The sequence below is a fragment of the Dipodomys merriami genome, unplaced genomic scaffold (assembly GCF_024711535.1).
Source record: "Dipodomys merriami isolate MVZ:Mamm:240054 unplaced genomic scaffold, mDipMer1.0.p SCAF_8, whole genome shotgun sequence".
NCBI lineage: Eukaryota > Metazoa > Chordata > Mammalia > Rodentia > Heteromyidae > Dipodomys > Dipodomys merriami.
Window position 1 is genome coordinate 47,147,918 of NW_027206401.1, and position 13,873 is coordinate 47,161,790.

A 13,873-nucleotide genomic window follows, 5' to 3' on the forward strand; every position below is an offset into this window, starting at 1 on the left:
AAATCAGGTTGAAATACTAAAAATGAATCAGGATGAGGGGAATGAGAAAAATAGTAGTGGTCAGAGAGTTCAAGCAGGAGTGACACCAATAAAATCCAAGGGAGATTTCACTGAGAAGAGACTAGAATCAAAGAAGCAACTAAAACAGAAAGCCATATGCATAGGCAAGCTCCATCAGAAACAGGTAAGTTGAATTAGCCTAAGCTTCAGGTAACAGAGAAAGACCACCCTCCTTGCTTTCTCTGAGGTGTCACCAGTCACTTCTTATACTTTTTTTTCATCATGTCACATGCTTTCTTTTGTTGTTTTCTTACTCCTCACCTAGGATGTCAACTGTCTGAAGACAGAGCCTAGTATTCGCATTCACTGTGCCAAATCCCCTAAAATTCTCAAGAAATTGGTGATAGTTGATGAAGGTACATCCAATCAGGTGAAGGAGAGATGGCAGGAAGGTGACAAGGAAACGCATGATACTGGACTTGTGTGAAGAGATCTGTTCCCAACAACAGGTGGCAATATTCCACTGGGAGCAGTAGCTAGTTCCGTGATGGGGCAAAACATCTATCCCAGGCCACTCAGTTCCTAGAACAGTACTACAAGGCAAGCACATTTTTAGCCTTATAGTTTATAGAACTAGGTAGATAGGTAAAGAATTAGGTGGAACCATATGGAAATGTCCTTTTAGGATATGCAAGAGGATCAAATATAGATAATCCTATATAGCTTAAATATAGTCTTATATCATATGGTTCACTAGGTGTAGAGTGATTACTAGTTATTAGCTAGAAATAAACTTCATAAGTGTCAGATTTCAGCTGCAAATGCAAATACAACTACCTAACTCAGAACGCCCAAGTTCAAGGGCAAAACCATTCCTGGAAGAAAGACATCACCTGGGAGTCCTATTATTAAATCTCATTATAATATTCATACAGTGAGGCAAAAGAGAGCATAGAGGATTGGAAATAATTGTCTAGGTGAGCTATAGCCATATGGTCTTCCCAAAATACCTCAATTTTAAGATGAAGCCTCCTTAATCAGCCTTCCAAAGGAATGAAATTCTGACACTTGCAGCCATGTAAATTAACTCTAAGGTCATTGTACTAAAAGACATAAGCCAGACAGGAAAGGATAAACTGTAGGATTCCACTTACAGGAAGTACCTACAAAACTGGGCTTTTAGCCCCCAGGCCCAAAGTCAGGAGTCCCAAGTTATATCCAGCCACTTCCCCCATATGCTAAGTAAAGACACATGGTGAATGTCAGAGAAAGGAAATTTCATACCTGGCAATCATGGGAAGGCAGTGTTTCAGGACATCTTTAGCTGTCTTCTGAGGTACAGACATTGACTTCAGGTTTAACAGGGGGACTCAGTGGTGGGAGAGGAGAAGTATATGCATAGTTAAACCAGTCCCAGGTCACAGAGGTGGCCTGGTTGATCATTCCCTCAATCTTTGTCCCTGAAGGAGTTCTGGAGAATTATTCTCACTTTATGACTCAAACAGAACAGAAACAAGGTAGCCTCCTGAGTTGCTGGCTGTCACCTTTAAGATGATAAAAAGGCCTGGTCTGTTCAAGGGGCAGTTTGCCTTCCACACAGGATGTTTATAAGTAAATGTTCTCTTTCTTGGAACCCAAGTGATTGCAAAGCGACTGCCACAGAGTATAGTTCAGATCAAAAAGGCACACATACAAAGTTGGGGGACTTTAATTCACAGAACCCACAAAAAGCATCTTTTCGGTTGTTCCTTATACTTAGGGTAATCAAATTCTAAAGGACAGAAGGTGGGAGGATCATGGTTGTGACTGGGGGAGGAAAAATGGGAAGTTAGTATTTAAAGCGTATGTCACTGAACTGCCCACTTAAAAGTGTCTGGAGTGATAAGTTCTATGCTGAGTCTATATGACAACAATGGAAAGGAAGCTTCTTGCTTCACTTCAGACTCTTCTATCATAAGCTTTGTTGGCGGCCTTGAGGCTGAAAGACAACGTCTCCTATTTCTAGTCCATATGTTCATGTCATACACGCATAACCATGGGCAAGTTATAATAATGATGGGGACAGACAATGCTTACTGAGCACCCACTGATTTAAGTGTTGCATATGTGTTAATGCAGTCAAAGTGCAGGAGAGTGCTGTAAAATGGGACTTTGGAATCTGTTTTGTTCCATACTTTCTCTCTTACAGTGTGTGTGTGTGTGTGTGTGTGTGTATGTGTGTGTGTGTGTTAGAAGGCCACCACCTTGCTCTTTCACTAGCGTCTCCTGCTGAGCTTCAAGAACAAACAACTCTAATGAAAACTGATGGAAAGGCAAGACTCTTGGAACAATCCTGATTCAGGCTCTTAAAGTAAATAACCATTTGACCCCAAAAGAGTCCCCTGGCTTCTATAACTACATTCCTTAATATTTATATCACCAGGACTTTAAATAGGTGAATATAGAGAGGCAGGGGTCTTACAGCATCATAGTGAAAATAATTTACCAAACCGCCTGCTGATACTCTCACAAGGTAAAAAGGAGATGAAATAAAACCTACATCATCTGGTTATTTTTGGAAAGACCTACGTATATATGTATGTATATAGTTTGTTTGTTTCACCCAATGTAATATCACAAGAAGGGCTCTATCTTCTTAGATGAAGGAGAATCATGCCCTGGTTGTGTGCAGTTTCTTCATTTCCATGGTAATATGACCACTTCTTATGCTGTCCAGACATGCTCATTGGAAACAGGGTACTTCAATTTGACCAAAGCATTGCTTTCATTCTTCTGACATGAGTGGGAGTGGATGGAGCTAAGAATTCTCTGTCATTGTTGCTGCTGCTATGTAGGTAAAAAAAAAAAAAAAAGAAAGAAAACCCTAGAAAATAAAGCAGGAATGATTGAAGCTCCAGCCTCAGCCCTGCAGGAGCAGGTATAATGTCTGTCAGTCCTTGGAGAGTAAAGCAGCCCACCTGCACTTGCAAGGCCTGTTGTTTTGCAAGAAGTCTTAGGTGCACACAATGAGATACAACGATGCTTTGTGGAAGACAATGACATCCATTCAAGTGCCTTTCATTAGCTCCTTTATACTCCACTGTTTCGCTCAGACTTGTATCCAGAATTATTCTATTTTATTAACCAGTCTTGTAGAGGCACAGGGGAAAAAAAGACACTTAAAAATGTGGGATGGGAGGCTGAGAGAGAGAAAAAAAGCAAGCAAAAAGGTAGTACTTTCACTTCATTCAACCCTGGTGTTCCTTCGTTCACCGCATGTAGAAATGCTTTCTAGTCACAGTTTTTTCCAGCTTTGAGGAGAAGAGCTGAAGGCTTCCCAGAAGCACAAATTCCCAAGTGTATGCTCGAGGTTTAAAATAAACTTCTCTAAAATGAAGTAGCCTCCATAGGAGGCAAAGGAAAATGCCCAGCTGTTGCTTTTCTTTGTATACTTGTTTCTTTTGTCTATTTTCTGTTGCTGTGACTAAATGCTACAGATCGAGTAAGTTATAAAGAGTAAAGGTCTGGTAGTGGGGCTGTGGCTCAAGTGGTAGAGCGCTAGCCTTGAGTTGAAGAGCTGAGGACAGTGCTCAGGCCCAGAGTTCAAGCCCCACAACCGACAAAAAAAAAAAAAAAAAAAAAAAGGTCTGGGAGTGGTGGCTCATGTCTGGAATCTCAGCTACTCAGGAGGCAGAGATTAGGAGGATCTTAGTTCTTTCAGTTTAAGTATGGCTTTAGGCAAAAGGGCAAGACATTATCTCAAAAATAACCAAAGCAAAAAGGCTGGGGGTGTAGTTCACGTGGTAGAGTCTAACTAATAGGTATGAGACTCTAAGTTCAAAACTCAGTAATGCTAAAAGGAAAAAAAAAAGAATAAAAGTTCATTTACCTCAAGGTTCTGAAGGCTGGTAAGTACAGGATCAGATGCTTGCGTTTGGTGGGATGATTCTTGCTGGGACTTGGCCCAGGGTACCACATCGTGAGAGGATGTCCTCTTCTTGAGTCACAATGTGAATGTGACTCTACTTTAATATTTGGCCTCATTTAGCCTTTATTACCCCTCAGAGGTCTCACCTCCAAATAGCTCTGTCAGCTCCATGGAGCTGGCACGAAATTGCTGCAGGACTTTTCATGGGAACATTCAAACCACAGCACTTTTAAATATCACTTGTTACAAAAGTCCTGGAAATTGGACAGGAAAGCAGTTCATTAAGTCTCTGGCTCATTCTGTCTCTATCCACTTCAACAAATTCCTCAGAGATAAATTTCACTGAGTCTTAAATATGATGAAAGAAATCATGCCCAACACTTCCCAAAAAATCCCAGTTCACAATTTATAAAAAAGTTTGTGGTCAGAAAATTTAGATTTTTTTGGTCTAGGTTTGAGCTTATTATAGTTCAGCTCTACAGAGTATAAAGGGAAATGGATGACAAAAATTGTTATTTCTTGCCAGAGCTGTCTGTGGAAAAGGGACAATGGAAGAACTTGGTTAACTACTGAGCTGGGTGGAAATGGGTGTGATGTTCAAGGCTTCCTGGGTCAGTATCCTAGGGCAGCCACTGCCATACATTCTTGGGTAGCCAGCCACTAGAATGAGTAGCTGGGACCGGGTGCCAGTGGCTCACATCTGGAATCCTAGCTACTCAAGAGGCTGAGTGAGGATCATGGTTCAAAGCCAGGCTAGGCAGAAAAGTTCATGAGATGACATGGCCTCCTCCCTCCCATCCCAGATAAGAGTTGGGAGTGAAGCTGTGACTCAAATGGAAGATACTAGCTTTAGGGGGGGGAAGAAACCTCAAGGATTGTACCCCAAGTTTAAGCTCCAGGATTGGCATGCACACAGGTGCACATGCATGTGCACATGCGTGTGCACATGCACACGCAAGTGCGCGCATGCGCGCGCACACACACACACACACACACACACACACACACACACACACACACAGATTGAGTAGCCAGAAATACAAGGCTTTATTGCCAGTTGCATTGACAGGAATGAACATAACCCAACTACCATCAGAAAAGAGTAATCTGTTACTGGACTCTCTGAAAACACCTAGGCTTATCCACATAGAGTCCAGTAGCAGTTTACTATACTCTGGTCCCATCCACAAATGACCATCTAGGAGGATTATTGTTTCTATATGAAATATCCTCCAAAAGATTCATGTGTCAAAGGCTTTGATGCCAGCTTGTGGGCTTTGGGGAAGTAGTTAGATCCTAAGGGCTCTGACCTCATCTATGGAATCATGATTTTGGGGAAGTGGGTGAAACTAGGAGCTGTGGATCAGTTGGAGAAAGTAGGCTATGCCCTGGAAGTGTGTATCTTGTCCCTGACCTCCTCCTCATTCTGCTTCCTGGCCACCATGAGGTGAAGAGATTTGCTTCACCACGTATTTCTTGCCTTGATATTCTACCTTAACATAGGCCCAACAGCAGCAGAGCCCAAGGACTGGGACCTGAAACTATGATCAAAATACATTTTCCTTAAGTTATCTCAGGCATTTTGTCATAGTAATCAAAACCTGACTAACACAGAAAGATGTGTCTTGGCATTTAACAGACACAAGCTTGAATTTATCTATGTGATGAATCCACCCTTCATTTTACCAACCGTTGAATACAATGGAAATCATACTTATTATTATATCTAGCTTACAAGGGTTTCAATCTCCAGCTGCTTTTAGTTAAAAATTCAGTCCTTTCCAGAGCAGCTCTCTCCCAATATCTCAGAACTGCCCTAAAACAGTTCGAATGCATCTGTGGACTAGTCATCATTACCAATTTCTTGCAGTGACTGAGGAAATGCAGACAAGGCCCTTTCTACTTCTGCCCATTCTGGCAGCCTGCACCTCCAGCATTTCATGGCAGTGGAAGCTAGTTCACTGCTACTGAGTACCAGGCTGAAAACTCCCACAATCCAGCCATGTGCTTGTGACAGAATCATCCTTCCGCTGACCCTTGTGCCTGTTGTCAACCCTGTAACCACCTCCATCAACACACAGCCATCCATCTTTGTAGCCCTACTGCATAGACCTGACAGTTTACCCAGCCTAGTGTGGAGCCTGTTATAAGTATAAATGTCAGCCAGGCATCAGTGGCTCATGCCTGTAATCCTAGCTACTCAGGAGGATCTGAGGATCACAGTTCAAAGCCAGCCCAGATAGGAAAGTCCGTGAGACACTTATCTCCAATTAACCACCAGAAAACCGAAGTAGCCCTGTGGCCCAAGTGGTAGAGCATTCACCTTGAGCTAAAGAGCTAAGGGATAGCACCCAGGCCCAGAGTTCAAGCCCCACAACTAATGAAAGAAAGAAAGAAAGAAAGAAAGAAAGAAAGAAAGAAAGAAAGAAAGAAAGAAAGGAAGGAAGGAAGGAAGGAAGGAAGGAAGGAAGGAAGGAAGGAAGGAAGGAAGGAAGGAAGGAAGGAAGGAAGGAAGGAAGGTCTCCCAGTGTCACATTTCCATTTAATATCACAGCTCCTTTAACTTCTATATTCACAGACGTTTTCCCAAAGCTCTCCCATGGTAATAGATCCTTGGGATCAGCAAAGATACAGACCTGATAGTGAGTCCCACGCACCTCTGCAGATTCCAGTGGTGTGTGGTAAGGTTCTTCCTAGGGGCTCTCTTGCCTCCAAATTTGATCTTGAGCTTGGACATTCCAGGCCATCAGTCACAGTTTTATGCCTTCACTTTCCCTTTGTTGTTAGAGCTGAATCTCCTCCATCCCCCTTGTATGTTCCTGGAGAAACATTATACATGTATGAGGGAGTGGGGGAACAATGTTCAATAAGAAATGTACTCATTACCTTACTCATGTAACTGCAACCCTCTGTATATCACCCTTACAATAAAATAAAATAAAAAAGAACTTGTGATTAGGTTCAGAAGGGTAGGAACTTTAGCATCTGTATTGGTCCACTTTTCATCACTGTTTTTTAAATATCTGAGAAATATATTTAAAGCAGAAAGGGTTTATATTGGCTCATGATATCAGAGATTTCAGTCCATGGTCAGCTGGCTCTATTGCTGTGAGCTTGTGGTAAGGCTGAAAATCGTGGCAGTAGGACATAGTGAAGGAGAATTGCTCACCTCAATACATCCCCAAAGCAAAGAGAGACAGGAAAGTGCCAGGGACCAGATATGTATTCCTAGGGCAAAACCCCAGTGACCGAATTTCTCCTATTATGCTTCACTTCCTACCTTCTAAATGGCAGCATATTATAAATCCATCAAGGGATTAATATGTTGATTAGGTATTAGTATCTGATCAATTCCTTATAAAAGGCTGAAAACCACGCCTTTTATAAATGAGCTTTTGAGGGGAGCATTTTATATTCTAACCTTCACAGCGTCTGAGTTAGGCTATCCTGGTACACATCAAATGGTATCAGACTCTACTTGAGCCCATTCAGGCTATGACCCTCAAGTGTTTATGGCCATTCATCAATTGATTTATCCAACATTTGCACGACACTTACTGTGTGCCAGGCACTGTGCAAGGCCTTGGAAACATAGGAATGAATAAAAGAGAATCCTTGAACTCAGGGTTTATGTAGAAAGACAAATACACAAATTGCTTACAATATAACATAGTAATTCTATCTGTGGGGAAATAAAAAGCATAAAAGCAGAAGATTCTTATGGTCTGGCAGAGCTTCTCTAATTATACATTAAGGCTGAGTGTTGAAGAATAAGTTGGAATACTTGAGGAAGGGAGTATAATGAACCCCAGAAGGAGCTAGAGACAGAGATAGAGATAAAGATAGAGGTAGGAGAGAGAGAGAGAGAATAATAAATGTTGGCTCCAATATAAGTTCACCTCTTACTTATGGGTACACTGAGAATCAGGTGTGGCTAGAGCACACAGGCAGAGGAAAGCTGGAACAGCAGGAAAGGCAGCTGACAATGGATCAGCTACCCTTAAACTACAATTCAAATTAGAAACAATTGAACAGTTAAGCACTTGTTCTATTCAGGACACATTTATTAAACACCTACTAGGAGTCTGACATTCTTTCAGGACACTGGGGATGTAAAGGATTAGGTGTTAAGTTACTTGGGGAGAGGAATTATAGAGACAACCACTGTGACATTAGGCAAGGATACACACAGAACACCTGGAACACCCAGCCTGAAGGTTCAGGGTATGGGATGACTTCCTGGAAGTGTTACTACTGAAGAAGTGTTAACCAGAAGAATAGCCTAAAGAACTAGGAAGGGACACTTTCTAGGAGATAGAACATACAGTGAACAAAGGCAGAAGCACACGAACAGCTTCAATGAGAAGCTTAAGGTTGGAAATGGTGGGAGGTAAGCATGGCCAGACAGAAATGTGTTGGGGACATGGAGGACCTGAAAGACAAGGTGAAGACTTTTCAATCATGTCTTCTAGGAAATGGAAACATCTCAAGCAGGAGATGGGGTTAGGAGGAGTCTAGAGAGAAAAAGATCCAGTTATTAGTTATTGTGACATTCAGGAAAAATATGCTGAAGCCCTAGAGTAAATGGAGGGATAAGATGACTTGTTTGCATACTTTCCATTGAGCCAATTTCTAAATGACACTATTGTGCTAAGTGTAGCACTTTAGGCACATATCTAATTCTAGGCCTTATCTCCCCAGACAGAAGAAAAATCAAAGGAGTTTAGAATCCACATATATGGCACCATTATTCCAGTGTCCATCAATGGGTACATGGGAAAACAAAATGTGGTAATTACATGCAATAGATTAGTCAGCCCATAGAAGGAACAAAATTCTAATACACATTGCAACATGAAGAGACCTTGAAAGAGGTGCTAAGTTGGTCACAGGAAGACAAGAACTATAGGATTCTAATTCTAGGGAGTAGTGAAATTCACAGAGAGCAGAAGGGATGAAAAGAGGGGAGAAGGGTAAGTTTTTCATAGGCACAAAGTTCAAGTAGGGGAAGGTAAGAATGTTCTGGAAGTCAATGGTAAAGATGGTTGCATTACAATGTGAACACACTCAGTGGCACTGAAATATATGCTGAAAATAGCTACAATGGTAGATTTTATACTATGAATAGTTTACCACATTTTTAAAAGAAAGAGTCAAGCCATGTATAATTTATGGTATGTTTGTGGTATGGTTTTAAAATAAAGATTTTAAGAGGTTGGTCTGTGGCAAATCAAGAAATGGAGGAGATAATGTGATGTGAAGTGATTCAGGAATTCAATCAATGACAGAATTTTTCAAGACTAGCACTGAAATCTCTGAGCTCTACCTGGAACTGTGCAGCTTTAACATAGAATCTTGCACTAATTCTTTTGGTTTGTTTGAGATAGGGTCTCACTGAATAATGTGGAGTGAAACTCAGTCATCCTACCTTTACCTTTCAAGTGATGGCTTAACAGGTATGTCTCTTACCTGGCTTCTTGCATTCAATCTGAAACACTAAAAAGAAAAAGAAAGAGGGGAAATAATGGAGGAGGAATACAAGGAGAAGTATGAGGAGGAAGAGGGTAGAGAGGAGGAAGAAGATGAAGAAGACAAGAGGAAGAGGAGGAGAAAGAAGAGGAGGACAAAAACAAAGATGAAGACACGTCTAGATGAGCCCCTCACCTGCTCTTGTAAATGAAGCATATTTTTCTTTTTTCTGGTCCTGGGACTTGAGCTCAAAGCATAGGTGCTATTCTGTCCCTGAGCCTTTTTTTGTTCAAGGCTAATGCTCTACCACTTGAGCCAGGGTATACCACTTCCAACTTTTTCTAAGTAGTTTATTGAAGAGTCTCACAGACATTTCTATCTGGGCTGGCTTTTGCTGGCTTCAAACCCAAATCCTCAGATTTCAACCTCCTACATTAGCTAGGATTACAGGTGTGAGCCACAGACTCCTGGCTCATGAACAAAGTTTTACTGTGACCCCACCACACCGTGGGTACTGTGTGGCTTATGTAGCTGATTCTGCTTTGCCATCACAGAGCAACCGAGACTGTGTGGCCTGCAAAGCTTTCATCATCTGGCTGCTACAGAAAAAAAAATGTGCAGAATTCTGTTCTAGACATTTGAGTGTGGGCTGTATATTATACAATAGCATTGTATTAATGCTGTGATCACTAATGAAAATACCTTTATTCTTAGGAGAGAATGCTGAAAATATATGATAACTAGATAGATAGATAGATAGATAGATAGATAGATAGATAGATAGATAGATAGATAGATAGATAGATAGATAGATAGATGGGAATTGTGGCAAACTTGGAGAGTCTTGGTGAGTAATAGAAATATGGAATAAAGTTGCCTTTAGCACCAAGACTTTCTGGCTTATTCTTGCAGCTTTGGGAGCACAGGTGGCTTCATAACTTGTTTGGGCCACAGATCAAGGGACAAGATACAGTGGCAAGAGCTGTCCTTCTCTGTTATACTGACAGTACTTGCCAACCTTCCATACCCATTAGCTCCTGAATACCTTCTGGTGTGCTTTCTTTTTCCTTTGGCATAATTGTCTTTTGGACTCTTCACATGCTGCATAAGTAATGCCAATAAATTCTCTTGAGGATAGGCTATAAAAATAACAAATAAGGGGCCCCATTTCCTACTTTCATCTCTATATTCATTCAAAATGGAATGGTTCTTCTAAAACTCCACTTGATACAGAAAGCACTATTTGTCTCAATGGACAACTTCAATAATCTCAAAAAAATCTCAACTCTATTTTTTGTTTGAAGAACTACGATTTGACTGTTGTCCCCAAATACACATACACACACACACACACACACACACACACACACACACACACACACACACACACACACACACACACAAAGACATATTTGAGGACAATTATCAAGGCAATATAAAGTTATACTGACTCTCAACAATTAGAATTCCTAATAATATTTTTAACAACAGCTATGTACATGTATTGCAGGATTCTTGTTTGTAGTAGTAGAGAACTGAATGTATGGTAAAAATAGATTGGTAAAATGGGCTAAGTGCTCATTCTGAAGTGCTCATTACAGGTCACACCTGTAATACCAGTCCATAGAATGCTGAGGTAGGAAGATCTCAAATTCAAGGCTAGCCTGGGCTACATATTGAGATCTTGTCTCAAAAGACAGAGGAAGAGGAGGAGAAGGAAGGGGAAGAGGAGAAAGACAAGAAGGAGGAGAGGAAAGAGAAAGACAGAGTAGGTTTGTGCATAAAAAAAATCTATAGACAGTCAGCACAGTGCTTAATGAAATAAATATGGAAAGAGTAATAGGTACTAGCACAATAACATACATGGAAATTAGAAGCATATGCATACAATACCAGTACAAACTTTTCAAGAGCTCTAAAAGTTAAGCAACATACTGAATACTTTAAGATGGTTGCTATTGGAGAAGGGGAATAAGATGGAAGGGAATATGTCTGTGTGTGTGTGTGTGTGTGTGTGCGTGTGTGTGTGTGTGTGTGTGTGTGTGTGTGTGTGTGCAGTTAAATAAAACTTTACCATGTTCTTAAAAAGATAGAAGGGTCTGATAGTACCAATAGTGTGGTTGAAGGCAAGAACAAAATAATTTATAAGATGAAACAACTAACAACATGATGTATAAAAGCATAGGGGATAGTTTATTGGGGAAAATCTTCCAGGAAGAAATGACTTATAAGTTTAATACTTTATTATCCACCCATCACCATCATCCATTAATACTTCTATTGATGTAAAAACAGCTATAACTGTCACATAAACTAATAATATTTAATTGACTTGCTTACTAAACATGCATTCTTACCACTATGCAATGATTCCAGCCTTAGATTGTGTTGGTTATTTTTGAGATATGGTCTTGCTTCCTCCCTGGGCACATGTCTGGGTCTGTCTACCTATGTTAGGCTTTCTGGTAGCTAGGATACCAGGCCTGTGCCACTGCACCCAGCTCTTCACTGAGAATATATTTCCAAAACTCTTACCTGCCTGGTCTGTTCTCAAACTATTATCCTCCCAATCTTGGTCTCCCTAATGGCTAGGATTACAAGAAACACCAATCAACACAAAGGACAATGTGCTTTATAGACATTCATTTAGTGTCCAAATACAATCCTGAGTACTTTTACACAGGCTATTTAATTTAACTTTATGGGAACTCTCCTGAGCCCAGTATTATCATTCTCTTTCATAGAGGATCACAAAGCTTAATTTTCCCAAGGCGACATAGCAAGTATGTGGCACAACAAGATTGATGTCTAGTTCTATCTTACTACAAAGACTGTGTTGTTAGCATCTTTTCTGGTGATAACATATGGCAAATATTCAAAAAATTCTTGCTTAATGCCAGACCCAAGAAGCTCTTACAGCTTCCCTCCGAATTTCAAGCCATACACTGGCAGCCAAAACAAATTCCTGTTAATTAACACACTTGTTATGACAGGTAGCCTTGTCCTAGATATCTCTAGGTCTACTATTTCATTGAAAAAAAATATTGGATTTAATTGGAAAGCTTGGTGTGCTATGCTGTTGTAAGTGCTGAAGATTTAGTAATCAGCTATTTAAACAAGGTCTCTGCTTTTACAAAGCTATACTGTCTGTAGTGGAGGGAGACTGAAAACTCATACAGAAGTGAACAAGAAAGGGGTTGGGAATGTGGTTTAGTGATAGAGTGTTTGCCTCACATGCATGAAGCCCGAGGTTCAATTCCTCAGTACCACACACACAGAAAAAAGCCAGAAATAGCACTGTGGCTCAAGTAGTAGAGTGCTATCCTTGAGCATAAAAGAAGTTCAAAAAAAAAAAAGAAGAAGAAATGAACAAGAAAGGTTGGGATACCAGCAGCTAATGATAAAAATCCAATAAAGAGAATAAAATAGGGTAATCTGATGGAATGTTAGTTGGCGGCTACTTACATTGACTGATCAGGAAAATTCTCTAAGAAGCCAGAGTTTACACTGAGGTTAGAATGCTGAACCATGTGACAATGAGGGGGAAAAATGCCTACTGAGGAACAGATGAGACAATTCAGAATTCTAAATCAGGAAGTAATGTGGTCTACAAATATTCAAGGCCAGAAACAGGCCAGAGCTTGAAAAGAAAGGCACAGTTCGGGTCACGATGGATTTTGTAGGGGACAGTAGAGAGTTAAGTTTTGTTCTAATCTCTTAAAAAAGAGAAAAAAAGAAAACAACTCTTTTCAGGCACTAGCCAGCGGCTGCCGTAGAGAAACACAGTGGGTCGCTCACTCGGCACGGCTTCCTCCCGAAACATGTTTCCAAGCTGGCACGTGGAAGCAGAGCCAAGCCACCTACCATGGTGGTTTCCAGGACAGAGGAAACAAAGAAATGTGGAGTTGTTCAGTGGCTAGAACTTGAGAAGACTCCTTTGAATTGGGGATAATTTTTTCTTATATTCTTGATTGCCTCTTAATGATGGTTGATTTTATGTGTCGGTTTGGCTAGACCTTGATATCTAGACAAGCATCAGTTTAGATATGAATGCATTTTTAACATGTATGTATGTATGTATTTACTTATTTTATTATTTGTTTGTTTGTTTATGCCAGTACCAAGACTGAAACTCAGAACATGGTGCTTTCATTCAGCTTTTTTGCTCAGGGCTGACATTGTACCACTGGGGCTCATGTCTACTTCTGGCATGTCACTGGTTAATTAGAGATAAGAATCTCTGGATTATTTTTAAAATAGACCAAAATTCAATGTAATCATTTTCTGGTATGAAAAACATGAGAAGAAGAGGAAGTGGCCTATGGTGGAAAAGCAGCTGCAAGTGCTGGGTATGCATTAGATCCTGCTGGTGTGACACCTCCTCTGAAGCATTTATTTCGACAATGCCAGGGGAAAATATTTGAAGCCCCCTATTTTTATTACTGGTTTTTACAACCATGTTCCTGATCTTTCTGCTTGCAATCTTCCTGTCATCCT